This window comes from Mixophyes fleayi, chromosome 4 (assembly GCF_038048845.1).
Source record: "Mixophyes fleayi isolate aMixFle1 chromosome 4, aMixFle1.hap1, whole genome shotgun sequence".
Lineage (NCBI taxonomy): Eukaryota > Metazoa > Chordata > Amphibia > Anura > Limnodynastidae > Mixophyes > Mixophyes fleayi.
Window position 1 is genome coordinate 278,704,746 of NC_134405.1, and position 6,896 is coordinate 278,711,641.

Genomic DNA, 6,896 nt, shown 5'->3' on the forward strand with positions numbered 1-6,896 from the left:
GATCCCAACCACATTGGTCACTGGAAATCAGAACTTTCCAGTAAAGATCAGTAAAATCCAGGGTTACTGACAGGTGGGATATTGCAACGCTACATTGCAATTAGTTCACATAGATGTTGTTTTGCTTTATGCCAGTAGTAAAAGCCACGGACATGCAGCATGTCAACCAATTGCAATGCAGAATATTTATTTCATATGGGTCCACTTTTAAACATTAAGTAAAAAAGAATGTGAAATAATTTATAAAAGAGAATATCACACACAGAACATTGGCATTGCATTATTATTACTTTGTTATCTTACATTCAGGCCCTGCTTTAAATTTTTGTCTCTTTTCCTTTCCCTTCTCTACCACTTAGCCTATAAATCCACAGCCATGACCTTCCCCATGCATTATACGTAATATATCAGCAAATTCTTTCATCAATCTTAAATTACTTTATTTATCAAAAAGGCAGGTATGCATAAGAAAATGTATAGCAAGATGATGTAAAAAGTAGAGATGGTCACTGACCCCAGTGTTTTGGTTTTGTTTTTGGTTTTTGATCTGGATTACCTACGTGTTTTGGTTTTGGTTTTGCAAAACTGCCCTTGCGTGTTTTGGTTTTGGTATTGATTTTGTTTGGTTTTGTTTTGCTATTTTTGAAAAAAATACCATTTTTTTTGTCTAAAATAACCTAATTTAGTGCTCCACCAGTATCTTAGATAAGTGAGGTAATTCTAAAGATAATAAATTATGAAAAAAACAGTTTAATCCCTGGTAGGCCATCCTTAATGCGAACACTTGTCTGCAAATTATACAGTCAAACCTGGTTGTCTACCTCCTCCATCTTTGATTATTGGCAATGTAGCCATCGTCTTTGGGTGTATATTACACCCTATACTTGTAGTTGAATATTAAAAAAGCAGCCTGCACAGACTGTGGAGCTAGAAAGTAAAATTAAATGGACCACGGTAGTTTGGTGGCTATCTATTTCCCCCCCCCGCCATCCACTTGTAGTTGAATATAAAAAAAGCAGCCTGCATAGACTGTAGAACTAGAAATTCGAATATACAAAGAAATGGACAAAGGCAGTTTGGTATCTGTCTGCATCATAATCATCAACATTCTCATTAGCGCCCTCGTCACCTCCATAAATCTCCCCCTCATCCTCTTCTATTTCCAAAGTGACATCCTCAATTTGTGTATCAGCGACTACACTCGGGCTGTTCAGGTACACATCAGCAGAACTGCTGAAAGGGCCCTTCTTTATGGGTACACTAACAGAATGCTCACGATTGGACATACCACTGTTGGATGGACTCTACAGGGATTGGTGTCATTTGTGAATCAGAGCAAACATTATCCTCTAATGCCTTACTGTTATCTTGCAGCTCGGCTTTGACGCGTAACAGTAGTTGTGCACCAATTGTAGGCTCGGTAACTTTTTGGGATCTGTGACTAATAGCCAAAGGTGAAGGCCTCATTCTCTCTTTGCCACTGTGTGTGTAGAATGGCATGTTGACAATTTTTTTTTTATCGGCACTTAACTTTTGCTCAGTTACACTTCTTTTTCGCTTCAACACAGTAAAAAAAAAAAAAATATTTTGTTTTTTGGACTGATTTCGAAACACTCTGTAGTTTGACATCGCCTTGCCCAGATGACATACTGGGAACACTAACATCAGGACTGGCGACAGAACCTGGTTGCTCATTCTGATCATATGTGGACTGCTTTGAATCCATTCTGAGCGCAAAGCACTTGTAGTGGTAAAAATTATTTGGTAAGATACTGCTGACAAATATGACTTTTGACAGCCAGAAATATTTATGCACAATTATGGGGGACACCCCAAAAGCACTGGGGAGTGCTAAAAATTATTTGGTAGATACTGCTGACAGATATGACTTTTGACAGCCAGAAATATTTATGCACAATTATGGGGGACACCCCAAAAGCACTGGGGAGTGCTAAATATTAGTTGGTAGATACTGCTGACAGATAGTAATTTTGACAGCCAGAAATATTTATGCACAATTATGGGGGACACCCCAAAAGCACTGGGGAGTGCCAAATATTACAAAAATAAAATAAACCTCTATCCTCCTCTCTTCTCTAGCGATTTTTGTTACAGCAATTGGAATAAGAATATTGTATTCTCTGTCCCTGCTCTAATCAGCCTGTGACTACACCCTGCTCTCTCCCTCTGTCAAATGGCGATGGATTGCTGTGGAGGCGTGTATTTATAATCTTGAAGTATTGCGAGAACCGAGCCACGAGAACCAACGACGTCACGATGACGTTCGGCCTCGATTTAAATTCGGAGCGGGCGTGAGAGTACCGAGCTGCTCAGCTCGGTACTCGGATACCCAAAGTTCGGGTGGGTTCGGTTCTCGGGGAACCGGACCCGCCCATCTCTAGTAAAAAGGCTGCTGCCACAACAATTCTTAATGAAAAATATTCAATGAACCCTGAAGCAAAGAAACCTTAGGAGACTGACGATATAATACACACCTTTATCCAAGACTTCTTATAAATAAAATTTGATAATTTATTCATATGTTTCATACACATAAGAACAAAAAATGTAGTAATCAAACATAAAGACGCTCTTTAGGCTTTGTCCCTGTGTCTGAAATATATGTAAATAGAAGTGAATTCCCTTGCAGAGTTCCTCAAAGGGTACAATCCGTCAATTTATAGGTCTACAATAACGTACCTCTTTCTGTAGATTTTATATTTGGTATAATATAATCATATAGAGTACTTTATAATAATACACAGCTAGCTGTGGATAGTGCAATGTTGCCAGTCAATTTAATTCTCCAAATTAGTTAATTTATTATACATTTTTTATGATGCATGTAAAATACCAAAGTGTTTTGTGTTTTCAAAATTGAATTCACTGATTTTGTTGTATGTTCAAAGTATAGTTGGATATCTGCACTAGAGTATATAACACAAATATGTATCTTGATTGTACAGATTTAATAATTTAATTTTATAGTCATTAAATAATAGATGCTCTATGATAACTGTTTTAGTAATGTCTAGGAGAAGGAAAGGAAAGCTTTTCCGTAAAGGGACACCCATAAGGGAAGATTAAATAAAAACAAATTTTATCAAAGCTTATTAAAAATAAACTTTTGCTTTTGTGAATTCAGATTTTGTGGCACAAATTCAATTATGTTGAAAAGAATTTGTAACAGAAATAAAAAAAAAAATCTATATCTATAGGTCCAGGCTTCAGGAGGGTCCAGTGTAACGCAGGTCATAGGCCAGTTCAAACAACCCCATCCAAGGGTGGGGGTCAACATACCAAGGGTGGGGGGTCTGTTCTCCAGATCATGACTCTGATTCTCCCACCCAGGAACCAGTTTAAACTAGTCTATTTACATAACACAGACGGTATCATTTTAAACATTTATTCCCTAACATTGCTAACTAGATTATGCAATGTGCGATCCCTTTGGCGAATGAACCTGACAACTGCGGATAAATAGGGGATTAAAATGATACTAAACATGGCATATTTCCTGTAACCTGAACCTTAAATATCACATAAGTGTACATATAACCTTAATATATATATATAACTATAAACCGTATACCATCTGCTTATAAATGACTGTGGAATGGAACCATTATGAAAATGAAATATATAAATAAATGAATGTGAGTGCGAGTGTATGCGTGCGTATTTTATCGTGCGATCACGCCATGCCACGTGTTACGTGACGTATTGATCGCAATCACACGGTAAAACAATATTAACCAATATACTTTTGTGCATCCAATTATACGACTTCGACAGTTCCAACCTTTGTTAGTACAATAAACTATCACCTTAGATTTTATATACAGGATCTCAGTACCACGTTTCATTGCTCTGTAATGTATGTCCCCCTTGGTGTATGACCATGCTGTCTGTAGATTTCTGACAGGTTACCATAAGAGAGAGTCTTAATCCTAGAAACAATTTAACTTTTACTATAGACCCTATTATTCTGGAACTTGGAGATAACATTTTGTATACCCTTCAAGGGTGCAATAGAACATGTATCAACAATATAGAATATCCTACAACAGTTCTCTTTTTTTTTTCTGTCCAACGCATGTCTTCAAGCTTAGACAACATTTAAACACTGCACGTTCACCAATAACATCATCAACTTAAGTTAAAATATACATTCCAATAATATCAACATTTCTTTTCTTCAGTACCTGTGGAGCGGGCTATTGTCTGTTCATTCTCCCCAGTCTCCCAATACTCAAGTTTCTTTGTACGTGAAACAGTGACTTGCTTGCCAAATATTGGGAGACTCCAAACTAAGGAACTGTCACGGGCACTAGGAGTCTTTACCTAGTATCACCCGCTGATGGTCTTATCAGAGCAGTAGAGTTGGTATATGATACTCTGGTGGCAGGGTGATAATGGAACTGGAAACAGCAGATGGTTAGAGAATGCTCAGAAAGTCTATGACTAGCAGCACTGGTAAACAATAGGTAACTGAACACGAGGATCCGGATGGACAAGGACACGTGAGGGTAGTCAGTGGTCTGCGCACGGCAAGTTGTACCACTGCTATAGTGAGAAAGAATGTCCAGGAGTAATAAGGAGGTGGAAGTCAGCGGTCTGCGTATAGCAAGTTGTACCGCTGTCTGTAGTGAAGGAATGGAATCCAGGTGAAGGTAACGGGGAAGTCAGTGGTCTGCGTGTAGCAAGTTGTACCACTGCTTATGTGAGAGGATATATGCAACTGGTGACACAGGGAAACAGGAATCAGTGGTCTGCCTCTAGCAAGTTGTACCACTGAATATATATGTGAGGAAGGACACGAGGAGATAAATGCAATGCAGAGTCTACACGGGTACACTGAACTTGATCCCACGTTGAACTGCACACAATAATAATAATGAATGAACAGCACTGCACAGATAAACAAAGTCACTAGAATAGTCCAGCAAAAGGAAACACAGTCAATAATAGCAATAGTCTCAGAGGATGGAAACTCCGGAGGAGAACAACTCAGTCCAGATGGATATGCAATACACCAGCACAGTCAATGAGAAGTATGCATACCGTGGTTCAGATGAGCAGGCTGTTAGAGATAGCTGCAGGGATACCTGAGCGGCAGGGAACTGACGAGATGAGAAGTCCTTGCAGAATGGAAGCGGCAGGTAGGTGCAGCGCACTGTAGGTAGGCCAGCAAGGACGACAAAATACTCAGGAAGCAGTAGTATATCGAATTGAACAGCAGGAGACCACGGGAGAGCTGAAGCGATGTAGCAGAGCTGGAAGCCAAGGAGCGTAGACTCGATGCTAACAGGCAAGTTGACACAAATGGACACACTGTAGAAGCAGTAGGCAGCGGGTCAGCTGACGACAGGTAGAATGCAGACTGGAGCGCTGAGACGAGCAGGACTCTGTAGACACGCTGAAGTAGCTAACAGGAATCAGCTGGAACAGTAGCGATGAAACACAGGAGAGTTGGAGAGATCTGTAACTTGTTAGACACACGGAGGCAGCGGATAGGAATCAGCTGCTGGAGTCACGATGAAACACAGGAGAGTTTGAAGTAATCTGTAACTGTAGATATACGGAGGCAGCGGATAGGAATCAGCTGCTGGAGTCACGATGAAACACAGGAGAGTTTGCAGTAATCTGTAACTGTAGATATACGGAGGCAGCGGAGAGGAATCAGCTGCTGAAGTCACTAGGAACACGAGGAGTAGAAGTGGTCTGGAAACCACAAACGGCAAACAGGAATCAGCATAAGCTGAACACACGAGGAGGCACTGGAACACCTTCAGAGACTCATGAGGAATGAGACTCCAAGATCAGGCAACGTGGTATTGACCACAGGTGCTTAATATAGGGAGTGTTGCCTGATCAGCCAATTAAGTTAAAGGAACAGAACTGGAGGTTAGAAGGGACTGCACATGCGCAGTACCTCATTATAATGGACGGACACGGTTCCTAGCTACCTTAGAAGTAGCACTCACAGTCCGGTGAGTGACAGGAACCTAGCTATCTTAGCTTTCCCCTAGTGACCTTCCACCCATAATTTGGGTACCTCAGGAATATTTATTGGAAAGAGAACTAGTCCTACTTGATATAGTCTCTGAGGCACTTGAGAGCACACCCAGCCCTGTTTGGTCTACAACCTTACCCATCCAAGAATGGTAATCATTCACAAGGGTGCCTGCTCAAGTCTGAATACTACTGGACTGGCATTGCTGGGTGTACCTCTCTTCAACTATGGGGTCACCGTACTTACGGATGTAATACTCCTCAGACAATAGCCCCTCGCACTTTCTCCAAGCTTTCCAAATTTTCCTTTACCCCTGAATTGAATAGATTAATTGGCTGGATCGATTGTGCTACCAACTTCTCCTTCGTCCCCAATTCCTCAATATCTCTACCTGAACCAGCCTCTGTCACTTGTTTACAATCAAAAGAATTGACTGTCCTGAAAAGAGAATGAGATGAGAGAAACACAGAACAGGAAAAACTACCACTTCATGCTGGACAACTGTCTTTGCAAAGTCCTTGGCTCAGGTGTTACTAACTGCAATTGGAACAGATTCATGAGCTTCTCTCTGCTACCCCTAAAGATGTGATGCTGGTCGTCAACACTTGGTACCTGTCTGTCAAACAACCTGAGCATAGGAAATTACTGTTCCACAACTTACTCTCCCGGTCCAACATCCTGACAGTTAGTGTAACACCTCAGGAGACAGTGTTTTGAACGTTCTCAGTTGCTGTCTCACTATTTACTTTTCCTCTCAAGGTCTAGACCAGTCTCTCAGTTACAAACTCATCATAAGAAAAGTCAAAAACATTTCAAAAGACAACAGGTTAAGCGGCAGCTCAGGTTTAATCTTGATAGTGGGGAGGACTAGGAGGACCAA